The sequence below is a fragment of the Rosa rugosa genome, chromosome 4 (assembly GCF_958449725.1).
Source record: "Rosa rugosa chromosome 4, drRosRugo1.1, whole genome shotgun sequence".
Taxonomy (NCBI): domain Eukaryota; kingdom Viridiplantae; phylum Streptophyta; class Magnoliopsida; order Rosales; family Rosaceae; genus Rosa; species Rosa rugosa.
The window spans coordinates 8491291-8505691 of NC_084823.1; the positions used below are offsets into that span (position 1 = coordinate 8491291).

At 37.8% G+C, this 14401-nt stretch overlaps 1 long non-coding RNA gene across 2 annotated transcripts; it reads left to right on the top strand.

Moving 5' to 3' along the window:
- The first annotated feature begins 3634 nt into the window (after window positions 1-3634).
- On the top strand, window positions 3635-7932 carry LOC133742062 (uncharacterized). 2 transcript variants are annotated; one of them, XR_009862338.1, is made up of 8 exons: window positions 3635-4100; window positions 4194-4266; window positions 4365-4450; window positions 4626-4753; window positions 4962-5045; window positions 6342-6813; window positions 7331-7522; window positions 7638-7932. It is a non-coding gene; the product is annotated as an uncharacterized LOC133742062 (long non-coding RNA). The 2 variants fall into 2 exon arrangements; XR_009862339.1 differs by having other exon boundaries at window positions 4962-5003.
- The last annotated feature ends 6469 nt before the right edge of the window (window positions 7933-14401 follow it).

Consider the following 14401-nt stretch of genomic DNA (forward strand, 5'->3'; position numbering starts at 1 on the left):
TCGACATTTGGGGCACGGCCAGATCTTGAACCACGCACTACTAGAATTATGGCCCCAGAAATCGGCCAAAAACATATGAGAAACAAAAACCCGATCGATGTCTTTGTGGGTGATGAGAAAGATCCGGAAAATGCAGACATCGGTTTTTAGCCGATGTCTAGTATTCGTGTAGACATCGGTTCCTAATTATAAATCGATGTAAATAGGTTTAAATGATAACAAACTTACATGTTTTACTATTGTTAAACCCACATTTTACTATGTAAGAAGCCAACCCATCTCACCTCGAGAAATGTGACCGCCTCCTTCACTGTCAGGGTTACCATTTCCGGTAAGACTGCAAACTCCAGAAGTATGGTCTGGAGTGCGAGGGGATCTCTGCATGAAGCTCCACCTCCACCGCTTCCATCCCACCTTCGACCACTCTGCCTTACCCTTTCTGACGCCGACCTCGCCTACAAATACCCACCCAAATCAATTTCGAAACTAAAGATGAAGAAGAATTGAATCACCAGGGGCTCAGTTTTCAATCCGCGCCGTTGATCTGACCCATTTGTTTGATTCCAATTCCAAATTGGAATTACTGCAAGTCAGTTATAGGGTCGGCAAAGACCTCCTTGCTGACGGAGGCTATGGTGTTTTAGGCTCTCGAATCCTTTTCGCCAGCAGCTTCAAACACAGCTTTATTTGGATTTGGTTCAAAAATTTCTGGGTTTTGATGGTTGGGAGGTGGTGGTCGGGAGAGAGAAGAGGTTGGGGGATTTTGGAGAGAGGGTAAGTAGAAAATAAAAAAGAGAGAAAGATTAAAACTTAGAAGAAAAAAAACACATAAAAAAATAAATGAAGAAAAAAAAAAGTTAAGGGTATAATGGACTTTTTGATGCTAAAAAATTGCCACGTCAGCAACTTAACGGAGTTTTTAGACAGAGAGTAACGGAATTGACTTATTGGTCCAAAATTTGAGAGTACAAGGAATAAACGTGTGAAATTAGAAGGTCAAGGACTGAAGTATTTTTTGGTCAAAAGCTCAAGGATTAAACAGTATTTAATCCATAAAAATATATTATTTTATACATGTGTCTTTCGTTTATTCACCGCAAGATTTTCGTGTTTACAATATCATTTGCGACTTCTTCACATTCTAAGTCATCACCAATTTATTGAGTATGTGTCCATACTTCCTGAGAGGTGTATGTTCCGAGCTTTATTTTGAAGTTAGATAGCATGCAATACTGTTTTACCACACTGTTTGTTTCGAATTGACTTTTTTATTTTTTAACAACCAAAAATAACAACAACTAGTCATGAGTTGGACTCAGAATCTCCTATTAGAAATAGAAAACTTGTCACTAAGCCAAATACTAGTTATTGTACTCAACCCCAATAGATTCTTTTTGTAAGAATTTTTTTCCCTCGTTTTTTTGTTCTTTATGGTTGGATAGGGCCTTATTCTTTTTTATTTCCTAGGTGTTGAGATTACTTTTCAATGAAAATTATGTCTTGAACTTTTGCCCTAAAAACACTTCAGTCCCTGACCTTCTAATTTCACACGTTTAGTCCTTGTACTTCAAAATATCAAACCAATAGGTCCTTGCCGTTACTCTCCGTCCAAAAATTCCGTTAAAGCGCTGACGTGGCAGTCTCTCCTCAATAAAATGACTATTATACCCTCACATTTTTTTAATTTAAATTTTTTTTCCTTCTGTTTATCTCTTCTTCTTTCTGTTTTTTTGGGGAAATTGGCAAATTGCTCTCTCTTCTTCCCGATCTTCACCAAGATCCTCTCTCTCTCTCTCTACAACCAAAATTACCCCAAGTTGGGTTCCTCTTCTGCGGCGCCATCACCGTCGCTCAGCCCTAGGCGGTGCTCGCTCTCCCCGTGGCCAGCGATTTCTCTCTCTCTCTCTCTCTCCCCGAATTTGTAAAACTCAAAACCTCCTCTCCCTGCTTCTGCAAAATCAAGCTCACCAACTTCCCCCACCAGTTCTCCGCCGTCCCTCTCATCATCGACCACGACGCTGCCGCCGCCACTCAGACCACCACCACCCACGGCGCCGCCCGCTCCCACTCCCTCAATGCCTGCTTCAACCTCACCAAACCCAAAATCAAAACCCTCACCAAACTCCAAATCGAAACCCTAGCCTCCAAGCACCCCACCCTCTCCATCTCGATCTACAAATCGAAGCAGCTGACGTCACCGTGGGAATCGGAGGGTGCATCGGAGAAGAAGTCGCCGTCAGAGCTTCCCGAATCGATGGGATCGGCGAAAGGGTTGAAGTTGTGATGGGTGCGTCGGGGCGGGTCGGGTTGGTTTGGTGGCTCTGGGTTGCTACGTAGGTGAGGAGTCTCGGCTTTAAGGCGTCGACGACTGAGACGATGGCTTTGCCGCCGAAGCCATGGGCAATTTAGATCTGGGCTTGGAAATGCAGAGCAATTCGAAGTTAAGATCCCGGCGACAGAGGAGTAGGAGTGGAGAATAGGACTGTGGTGATTGAGTAGAGAAGAGAAGGGTTTGGGTAAGAGATTTCGGTGCAGCAGCATGGTGACGAGTGATGGAGGAAGAGAGAGAGGAGGAAGAGAAGGAAGGTACTATCAGAAAGCTCCAATGTCGACCGTAAAAAAAATAAAAAGGAAGAGAGAGAGGAGGAAGAAAAGGAAGGTACTATCAGAAAGCTCCAATGTCGACCGTAAAAAAAAATTAAAAACAAAAAAAAAAGAAATTAATTAATTAATTAATTAAAAAAAATGAAGTGGGGGTATAATAGTCATTTTATCGCGGAAAAACTGCCACGTCAGCGCTTTAATGGAATTTTTGGATGGAGAGTAACGACAAGGACCTATTGGTTCAAAATTTTGAAGTACAAGGACTAAACGTGTGAAATTAGAAGGCCAGAGACTGAAGTGTTTTTAAGGCAAAAGTTCAAGGACTAAACAGTATTTAGTCTTATAAAAATTATCGTTGGAATCTTTTTTTTTTAGAGGAATAGTAAACTAATTTATAGATCAGCGAAATTATACTTAAGACCCAGCCATTTAAGGTTGTGAGACAGAGCCAATACGTACCTAAGCAATTAAATATTTTTAACTAGCAACGAAGCATATCCAAAAGTACCTTACACTACCTTTGCGAGAATAAAAAAAAAGCGCAGGCATATCGACTACTCCTAGCGACATTCCTTAACTCTGGGAGCCTACCAATTCCTTCCCAAAAAGAGAAGGAATTCTGACAAAATGGAAATAAAAATAAAAAACTAAATTTTCAGCCGAAGCTTCACTCCAATGAATCCTGGCCCAAGTTTATCACACTCTAGCCTATGAGTTTGGAAGCAGCCCCAACCAAGTTGATTCCACTTTCTTCAGGTTATGACCATTGCCAACCCCACCCTCGTCATTACCAGAGCCGCTGCACTACTAGAATTCTGTTCATTTACATCACAACATTTAAATCGGTCAGACTTGCCCACGATGTAAAAAAGTAGTCTTACATCGCTTTAAAAAAATATCGATTTAAATGTGTATCATTAACATCAGTTCTTAAAATAACTGATATCTATATTTTTGTTTCAAAATTTGCGGGAACCAAATTTTGGTGGAAGCGCTAAGTGTTTAAGTGATTTTGGGGAAGCGGGTTCTAAAACTTAAAATTTTAACACTTAGAAAAAAAACCCGACCAACCCCAAAACAGAAACCCTAACTCGTGCTCTGTGCGTCTTGACTCTAGCTCGACCTCCATTCTCCCAAACGCGAGCTCCTCACAAACTCGAGCTTCTCCTCCTCAGTCGAAGTCGCCGCCATTGTTACCGTCCTCGGCTTATTCGTCATCGACTTGGTCCAGTGAGAAGCTCACGGCCCTCCCACTAGGACGACGACGCCGCTGCTTCAAGGAGGATGAGGACATCATCCAAGCCGTTCTAAACGGCGGCGTTCAGTCTTAGTGCTTCGAATCGAAGCTCGGCGACTGGAAGAGAGCGGCGACGATTCGGTGCTAGTGGCTTCAGAGAACGACTGGGAGGTCACTGCAGGGTTTGTAGGATTCGATTACGACTCCATTATTGGACAGTGCTGCGAGTCGCCGGTCGGGGACGAAGTAATCTTTATAGGTATGATTGTTTTTGTGGGCTATTGTTTTCATTTGGGCGAAATTATTGTATGGATTTGTGGGCTATTGTTGAAGTATGATTGTTTTTGTTTAGAGTTTAAGAAGCAACGAGTTTGTGGGTGGGTTGAAGAACTGTGAATTTCTGGAGAAAGTGAAATCCAGCTTGGGTATGTGCTCTCTTGCTTCCTTCCAATCTTAACTTGTACAAATTGAAATTGTGAGCTATGAAATTTTGGTTATAATTGCTTTATTCTAACATTTGTAGGGTCATCCTCTCACTCGGTTCCTTCCGCACCTGCAATCAATGATGCATGTCTCTTCTCAGCTCCTCATCCAAGAGTGCTTCAGGAGGTATAATGTTCATCCCTAATGTTTTTTCTAATTGTAATATCAGATTGGTTCATTATTGGTCAAAATCCCTAGCTATTTGTTTTTCACACCCAAGTAATAATTTTTTGAGAATAGTTGGTGATGAATGAGTTATTTTACCATGCTAGCCATGTCAAGTTAATTGGGTCTTGTGCAGAAACTACCTCAGTTCTCCACTCTTGTATTCGCCCTTCATTGAAGATTTCAATTCTGAATGGAATTATCATGGGAGGTGGGGCTGGTGCTTCCGTCCATGGTAGACTCCGTGTTGCAACTGAGAATTTGGTAGGTTTATCAATTAACCTCCCATTTGAAGTAAGAAAGTTTTACTAATAGCAGCTTTAGTGCTATTGCGGGATGCAATTAGGATTTGCATCTAGAAATATATTTAGATTGTTTCCTGTACCTTTTAAAGGAAAATCAGAAGCCTGAGTTATTCAGTCTTTCTAGTTGCTGGCTATAATCCCTTGTATTTCTTAATATGGTTTTGCAGGTTTTTGCAATGTCAGAAACAGCTCTGGGACTTTTTTTAGATGTATTGCCTCTTATTATTTCTCGAAGCTTTTTGGATCCTTTGGTAATGCTTGTTATATCTTTGGTTTACATTTGTGTTTCGATTGCCCCACCTGCAAATGTTGCTTCTTGATAGGAGAAATAAGTTCTACTAATGTGTAGAGGAGGGAAGGATCAGTTCCCCCTTTCTTTTATTCCACTTTCTACATACCATTTAGCCTCTGGCAATTAGTATGTGCTTAAAAAAAAAAAAAAAAAAAAAAAAAAAAAAGAGTAACTTATAGTGGCATACCAATGAAGATTAGCTCCAGGTTTGGACACTGATATCCTGCAACTGTTTAGCTTATTGGTTCAATAACTATGCTACTCAATATCTCTACAAGAGAATTACTTTATTAGGTTTGAGATATTTATGGTGTGAAAGTTTCTTGTTTCTTTGTGATCATGGGGGTTTTCTAGATTTATTTGATTTAAGAGCACAGCCTATGCTCCATTGCTTCATCTTTTAGCTGAAAGGTTTAGAAAGATAAGGAATGCCACACACAAAAAATAAAGATGAAAAACATTAATGGTCTGCGCTATTTTCTTAGCATTTAATTTATGTATGGTACTTATAAATATGTATGAATTATTGAATATATATATATATATATATATATATATATATATATATATATATGTTATGGTGCTCCGTTTTTATTATCTGTGTGGCGTGAGATGATTTATTGGCATATAATCATTTGTGTCTCTTGTGAGTTTTGATTTGGCAACTTAGGATGACTAGCTTTGATATGCAGACTGTATTAATAATTTTGAAGGGAGTTGCTTGAGGTTTGTTATTGTGTTATGTGTCTCATTGCCTAAAGTTTATTACTGATGTTGATTCCTGGGACACTATCAACTTTGATTTATTGTGAACTCACAGAAGCTCAAAAAGACTTTTACGAGGCCCTATTTATATGAGGACAGTGTTTATACATAATGTTCTTGTGTCCATCTACATTGTATCCTTTTTCAATGTTATTGGGAATGTATATTTGTATCTGCTTGTTTGGAGAGCATTTGATGAATTATATTCTGGAATGTGGTTAGTTAGTGTTAGCTTTTAGTTCAAGGCTAACTATGTACGTTGGGTTGAATCTTGTTTATGAATTTCATTTGAGACTTAATCCTAGGCCCTTAACTTGCTTTTTTTTTTTTTTGTTTTTTTTTGTTTTTTTTGAACTGGTTGATTAATTGAACTGTGTTATTGTTGTTTTGAATTTATGTTATTACCCTTTTGAATTGGAACCATATTATTGAGATTCAAAGGACTATTGTTTGGGTGTTAACAACTTGAAATTATGATTTTCCTTATCAGAGGCAGTGGGCTGATGCTAAAAGAGAATTGTAAGAAGAGAAAATAATGCCCTCACTTGTACTTGACCGCGATCAGACCATAAAAAATGCCATCAAACAGGTTGAAGAAATGAGAAAAGATTTGTCTAATGCACTTCATGCTGCTGCATCTGTTGAGAGTAGAACTGCTGTAGCTGAGGTCCTTTTTTTTTTTTTCCCCTCAATTCTTTTTGAAAGTTTCAAGATTATTTTGTCTATTGAATACATCCACACAATCACCAACCACACTTATCTGTAGTATTTTTCTTTCTTTAATTCTATTACGATATTGTATTATTTTTGCTTGGCCTTTATTTACTCTTTATTCACAAGATTTTCCGGTAGTGCATTTCAAGATGATTATGACTCAAGAAAGTTTGATTCAATTCCCCATAAAGGTCTACTGACACAGGATGTTGAAATTGACGGTGGGAGTGGATCTGCTTCTTTGACAGGTAAGCATATGATACCTGTCTACTTTTAATCTTAGGCATATGTTCTGTTAGTTTGACTTTTCTATAGTTATTGAAGATATATATATTACTATTAGTTTGGCATATGTTCTGTTAGTTTGACTTTTCTATAGTTATTGAAGATATATATATTACTATTAGTTTGGCATATGTCACCATGTTTTAATCTCAAATTATTGATACTGGTTTTATTATCAACCACTGTTGAGGAGTTACCTTAGAAAAAGTTTTACACATGGCATAGTTTATATATATTTGGCAAATATATAGCTAACCAAAACTTTTACACATCTGTTGAACTTGGAAGTTTATTTGGCAGTTTATTTGGATTTAGAAATTTATTTTTATTGAGAAGTAATCAGCTTAAATATGTAGCTAACCGAAAGGATCTAGGTACCAAATTTCTGTGGTTGGATGTATTTGAGTCTTATATTATACTCGTTGTATCAGTTCAAGTTGCAAGACATGAGCATTATTAATTTTTTTTTTTTTTGTGCAGATCTGTTGAAACATATATGACAAGGTTCTGAGCAAGAAGCCCCCTGCTCCTCACCGAGTTGTGCCTGAATATCTGTTGAATGTAACAACTAAAGAAGCCAGCAAGAGAGTTAAGCTTGCCAACCTTGGTCGCCGTGGATTCAAGAAAAAATTCAAGGAAGATAAGGACCCCCTTAAGTCTTTCAGTGCTCAGGTTTACTTTAGCTTCCTTTTTGCACTTATTTCTTCATGATTATACTTCATTCAGTAGGCAGAGACCAGAAGTTGCTAATTGATTATACTTTACGTACTCTTCTGATATGTTGCAGTTTATTTCCTGGAGGCCTACACCCTAGTGAGGAAGGGTGATCTCTTGATTGTGAGAGGAGGAATGAGGAGTGTCGAGTTCAAGGTTATTGAGACTGATCCTTCTTGAGTATTGCGTTGTTGCTCCAAACACTGAAATAATTCCAATAGGGTATACTAAAGTGGCTACAGATAAGAATTCTAAAGCTGGATCAAATGTCTAGGCTAGCCTTTGTAAGTTTTGAGGTTTTATTTTGTGAATTATGTTGAATTATGAATTTGAAAAGAAATTAATGGAAATCCTCAATTTTTGGATGATGGGAATGCATTTCTTTTCCCAACAGCAGCTGGATGCAAACTTTGCACATTATGCTTGTCAAAATGAAGTGAAGTATATAAAAGCATAACAAAACAGTAATGCCAAGGAAAACGATGTCAGTTGAGAGATTAGAAAGCAGTACCAAATTGAAAATCGATGTCTTATGTTATCAATATATCGAATTGTGTCCACAGAACTGATGTACCCAAAACCAGTGCACATCGATTTCTAAATACCAAAACGTAATCTATTGTCAACGCACAAATCACTTTGGGTAAACTGATGTATCATTAAACAAAGAACATTGGTTTTATAAAACAAAAGCGATGTATATAATGAAACAACACGTCGGTTTTTGAAACAACAAGCGATGTCTAGAAGGGTTCCAGACATCATTTCTGAAATTGTAATCGATTTAAATGTTCACTTAGATATTGTTCGAGATATATTTTATTAAGCATAAAATGTGAAAATATGAAGAATTAAATATAGTTAACATACAAAATTATGATGATTGTAACGATTATACATCGATTTGTGTTTAAGAAGCGATGTTGGTCGTTATCTAGGACATCGGTCTGTGACGCGCTTAAAGTGATGTCTATATCTTTTACATCAGCCACAAAGAAATCGGTCAGAATTTAGTTTTACATCGGTTCTGGACTGATGTAAATGAACAGAATTCTAGTAGTGCTGCCACTACAGTCTCTCCCACCGGCCTCTGCGGGAACTCCAAGTTCGCCGATGGCAAAACATCCAACTACAACACTAGCTCCACCCACAGCACAGTCTGGGTCGATCTTCTCCCGGGACTCCTTTGTCGGCCTTGCGATCCACTTGCAGCACCAAACCCATCATGAGTCCTACTTGCAACACCAGTGTTGAATATAATTTTTTAAAATTTGATTGCTTCTACTTTGTATTTGAACAAAATATAATCGAAACCACAACTTGTTGATTTGATTAATTTGCAGTAGCAAATGAAGCATGAACAGATCAACTTAACCCAGCAAACTTGTGTGCTTGAGTTTCTGAACTTGTTCTACCTTTTACATCAACCAACACTTCCCTTATATAGGGTACAAGATTAACCTACAAAATATCTAAGATGAAAGCATATTAAACTAGATTAAAAAGTACTTTAGATACAAAATATCTAGCTTAATTTGAGTGGAACAAACAATAATGCAAGTTGCTGTAAAATATCTTTCACCGCAGCATATTTCGCGACAGCGAACAGACTCAACTTTCACGACAGACTTAGTTATTCCGCAACCTGTTATTCGCGAACACTACTTCTCAGTGAACTCGCGACTTACTATTCCCCACAGTGACGTCATCTAGCGAGCGCTCATAAGCGAACCTTCGCGACCAACTTACCTCGTGAACATTTCGTCGCGGTGACTTTATCTCGCGACCATTTCGCCGCTGTGACTTCATCTCGCGAACGCACTTTAGCGAACCTTCGCGGCGAACTCACTTCGCGAACTTTTCGCGGATGGAGCAGGAAAGCATTAATTTTATCACTCCCTCTTAATGCTTTGCTTCTTCATTCCTAGTAGGCCTCTGAGGTATTCAAACCTCTCTCTTGGTAGAGCTTTGGTGAAGATATCTGCAACTTGGTCCTCAGTATTACAGTAGACCAAATCCACTTCATTCTCTTCAACTGCATCCCTGTTGTAGTGAAACTTCAAGGCAATGTGTTTCGCCCTACTGTGATACACCGGATTCTTGCTCATGGCAATTGCAAACTTGTTGTCGTAGAGAATGGTTGTTGTAGATTCTTTTTTCTCACCAAAATCTTCAATGACTCTTCTGACCCAAATTGCTTGCGAAGTAGCTATAGATGCAGACACATACTCTGCTTCAGGTGTAGATAGGGCCACTGATTTTTGCTTCTTTGAAGCCCAAGAGAATACACCAGTTCCAAGTGTGAAAGTATACCCAGATGTGCTTTTCAAATCATCTACACTGCCTCCCCAATCACTATCACAAAAACTAAAGAGTTTTGGTTCCACATTCCTCTTATACATGATTCCAAAGTCAATTGTACCTTGAATGTATCTTAGGATTCTCTTCGCAGCTCCATAGTGTACTTTGGTTGGCTTGTGCATAAATCTGGATAACAGACTTGCAGCATACATAAGATCTGGCCTTGTTGCTGTCAAGTAAAGCAAACTTCCCACTAAACTTCTGTATATACTCTCATCTGCACTACCACTTCCATCTTCCTTTTGAAATTTTTCATTGACAACTAGAGGTGTTGCGACAGATTTGCAACAAAGTATTTTGAACTTCTCTAGAATTGCCTTTGCATATTTTTTCTGTGTAATGAAGATTCCCTCCACTGATTGAACTATTTCAATTCCCAGAAAATAATGCATGATTCCCAAATCACTCATTTCATATTTCATCATCATATCAGACTTGAAATTTGAAATCATTTTTTCACAACTTCCAGTAAATACCAAATCATCAACATATAAGGAGACAATAAGAATGCTTGATTTACCTTCAGTTTTGGTGTAAAGGGTAGGTTCATTTTCACTCCTTTGAAACCCTTTTCCTGTGAAATAGGAATCAATCTCACCGTACCAAGCTCTTGGGGCTTGTTTCAAACCATAAAGAGCCTTCTTCAATTTGTAAACCTTCTGCTCTTTACCCTTGATGATGAAACCTTGTGGTTGTTCCACAAACACTTCTTCTTTTAACACTCCATTTAGAAATGCAGACTTTACGTCTAGTTGGTGAAGAAACCAACCTTTTTGTGCAGCAATGGAAATTAGACCTCTTATGGTCTCATGCCTTGCTACTGGTGCAAAAGTTTCATTGAAGTCAACTCCAGGTATCTGCGAGTACCCTTTTGCTACCAATCTTGCTTTGTTTCTTTGTACAGAACCATCAGCATTTAGCTTGGTTTTGTAAATCCACTTTAAACCAATAACATCTTTGTTATCTGGTTTATCAACCAACTCCCATGTATTGTTCTTCACAATCACATTGATCTCCTCTTTCATCGCAGTTCTCCATTCATCTTCTTTCACAGCTTCTTCAAAATGTTCAGGTTCGAACAAGCATGCATTGCAGCTTTCATACACATCATTCAAGCTTCTTAACCTGATCAGTGTTGAGCTTGGAGTTGATTGTGCATTTGAAGGTGCTGGTGAAGGTTGTTGAGGACTGTGAGGCGGTGACTGTTGTAGTGGATCAAGTTCCAACTGTTCTGGAACATCTTGTTCATTTTGAACAACATTATCTTGCACATCTTGTTGCAGGACTGAACCTTGATTCCAATCCCAAGATGATTTCTCGCTGAAGAGAACATCGATCTTTGCAGATAATCATTTTTTTCTTTTTCAAATTGTAGAACCTATAGCCCTTTGTATGTGAGTTGTATCCCATGAACACATACTTTTCGCTTGATTCATTAAACTTAAAAGACTACCCACTCTCTCTCCGATAATTAATTACTTTCACACCTATTGGTCTGGTGCTAGTTTTCATAATCTTTTATGTTAGGAAGCTAAAACACTCTAAATATAGATATATACAGATCCTATCCAGAGTGAGGCCTCACTCTGAAATTAATGTGTGAGGTTGGAGTTTAGGGTCACTTTTCAGACTCATATCCACATCTCGACCATTCAGTTTTTAGGTACTAATGTATAGATTATCTCTGCAAAATTTCAGCCAAATTGATGGTCATTAAGGCATTGATAACTGCCTTAAAGCTAGTACAGTTCAGAGTGGACAGATTAAGTTCGTCCATTGGTTTAAGTGAGTTAGATACCATAAATATCATCAAATTTGGCTGAAAATTTATAGAGATGATCTATACATTAGTACCTAAAAATTAAATGGTCGAGATGTGAATATGAGATCGAAAAGTGACCCTAAACTCCAACCTCACACATTAATTTCAGAGTGAGGCCTCACTCTGGATAGGATCTGTATATATCTATATTTAGAGTGTTTTAGCTTCCTAACATAAAAGATTATGAAAACTAGCACCAGACCAATAGGTGTGAAAGTAATTAATTATCGGAGAGAGAGTGGGTAGTCTTTTAAGTTTACATAACAAGTAAAATAAACAATAACTAGTCATTCGCGAATCAAACTCAAAATATTCTACTTAAAAACTATGTTTTACTTTTCTTTTTCTTAATTATTTACTTCTAATGTGACATTTTTATCCCTAACAATTAAAATGACATATATACTTATTTAATTTTTAAGGTGTACTAAAACAAAAGAAATAAAAAAGTTAGTTTATGGATGACCACATGTAATTATAGGGAGTATTACAAAAGATTAAATAAGTTTCAGCTTAAAAGAATTTTAACTTTAGAGCGCTACATAAAGGGCTTAAAGAGTGGTTTAGATCCATAATATAAAGCTAAAGTGTTAGTTTTAGAGCACAATTCTTTTTCCTTTTTTTTTTAAAGTCTTATTTTTTCTATCAAATGGATAATATCATTGAATCGATGGTCAACAATAGATGGTCAACAATCATCAACTACATATCAAATTTCAAATATCAAATTATAAATTCCTTGACTAATCACTTGGCATGGAATATCGACACAGTGGGCAGTACTTGCTCTTACCCAACCACTCTACAATGCAACTCTCATGGTAAATATGCAAACACGGCATCCGAGTTGCTTCGGAACCAGCCACCAGCTCCTCCCTACATACCGAACACATTGTTGAGACTTGGACAACGATCGCCCTCTCCAACTTCTCCAAAGCCGATTTACTTGCAGGCACAAATTTAGGGTCAATGTCCATATCCTCATCTTCCAGTTCTTCCCCAAAAGCATGGATGACAGCCCTCATACACAAAATCTTGCCGTCGGCTTTACGACTAGGATCTCTTGCCACCGCAAAGACATAGTTCAATATTTTGTCTGCTATGGATTCATGATCCCTAAAGGGAACATTCAAGTCGAAGAGCTTGCTAGATATTTGTTCCTTCATAAATCGAGTCGGGGCGGTTCCATTGTTGTCGTCCATCAAGAAGTTAAGTTCGAGTGTGTCCTCATAACTGTTGCTGTCTTGTGCTAGAATTTGATTGATATCGGAGTAGTCCTCATCATCTTCATCTTCTTCTTCTTCCTCCGAACATCTGCCGGGGCATGTAATTGTGGCCTCGATCTCCATCACCAACTTGGTGCAACCCAACTCGATTTCGGGATCTTCGATCTTTTCCAACCAGCAATGAGTGCTAGTATTCTCAATTTCCTGATCCATTTCCTCAAATTAATCTTGATCTAGAAGAACAGAACAGAGAGGGAAGAAGATCGATCAAGATTGTTTGAGGTTTATGATTTTGAAACCGAACCAAAAGATCGAGGATTGATTGCCAATCGTCTGGGTATGAACAATTACCTAATCAAAAGATAAGAAGGGGGGATTGAGCACTTCGTGCAATTTAGTTTCTAAAAAGTTTGCAACGGTGAGAAATAGAAACTGGGGCAGAGGGGATGAAATATATAAGGATTTGGTTTCCTATTCAAGTACGGATTATTAAGAAGCGTGAGGATTAAGCTACACGTTCTTGCCGCTCAAGAAACCCCTGCCAACCGTCATTTCGCTGTAAAAGAGCACGTGCCATTTCTTGCTTTCCAATTTCCATCCCTACTCATTAATCCTGCCAACGGTAATTATATTTCCCACTTTTATTCTCACCTTAAATCAAAAGAAGAAAGATAAACTGAAAATATATTAGGAAAAAAAAAAAAGGGAAAAAAAGAAGTGAAGGAGAATATGAATGTTGGCAGCTGTAACAAAAAAAAAAAAATTGTTTAAACTTTCGTCATGTGAATACGAACCAGAACGACTATGCTTACTTGGCTTGAGAGAGTTATAGAGAGCAAGGGAGTTATCACTTCTTAAGTTTCATTGGGAGCTATGAGTGCATAGATATGGTTGACAAGTTTGGTGGCACGAATTTCAATCTTTGGAGGACACAGATGATTGGCAGATTCAGTTTTGAGGATTCGTGAGCAAAAGTCGAAATAAATCAATGTATTTTTCTGCAATTCAGTACCAAGATCGAATTATAAAAAAATTTAATGGCAAAACATAAAATTCATATGATATATAAAATAATGAAATTACCTACAAGCAAGCTGCAAACTTCAATATTTACCAACAAAAAAGATAAGCAAATTAAAGAAATTGGAGTTTTTTTTTTTTTCAAAACCCCACCCCATTCCCACCCTTGATTGGGCTTGATGGATGGAGTTGAAACTAAGAATTCTAATCCTTCTGTTTATAAATTTTTGTCTTTTAGCGGCTAGCAAAATTACTAAATAAAAACAAGCATAAACAGTGAAAGAGCATTAATACAAGTATTGTTAAATGAAGCGCTGGAGTGATGCATCCTAAATGGAAAGAGCCCATTGACCCTTTTATTGCATTTTTTTATCACAGGCTTTTTTTCGACCAATTATTCATGGTCTG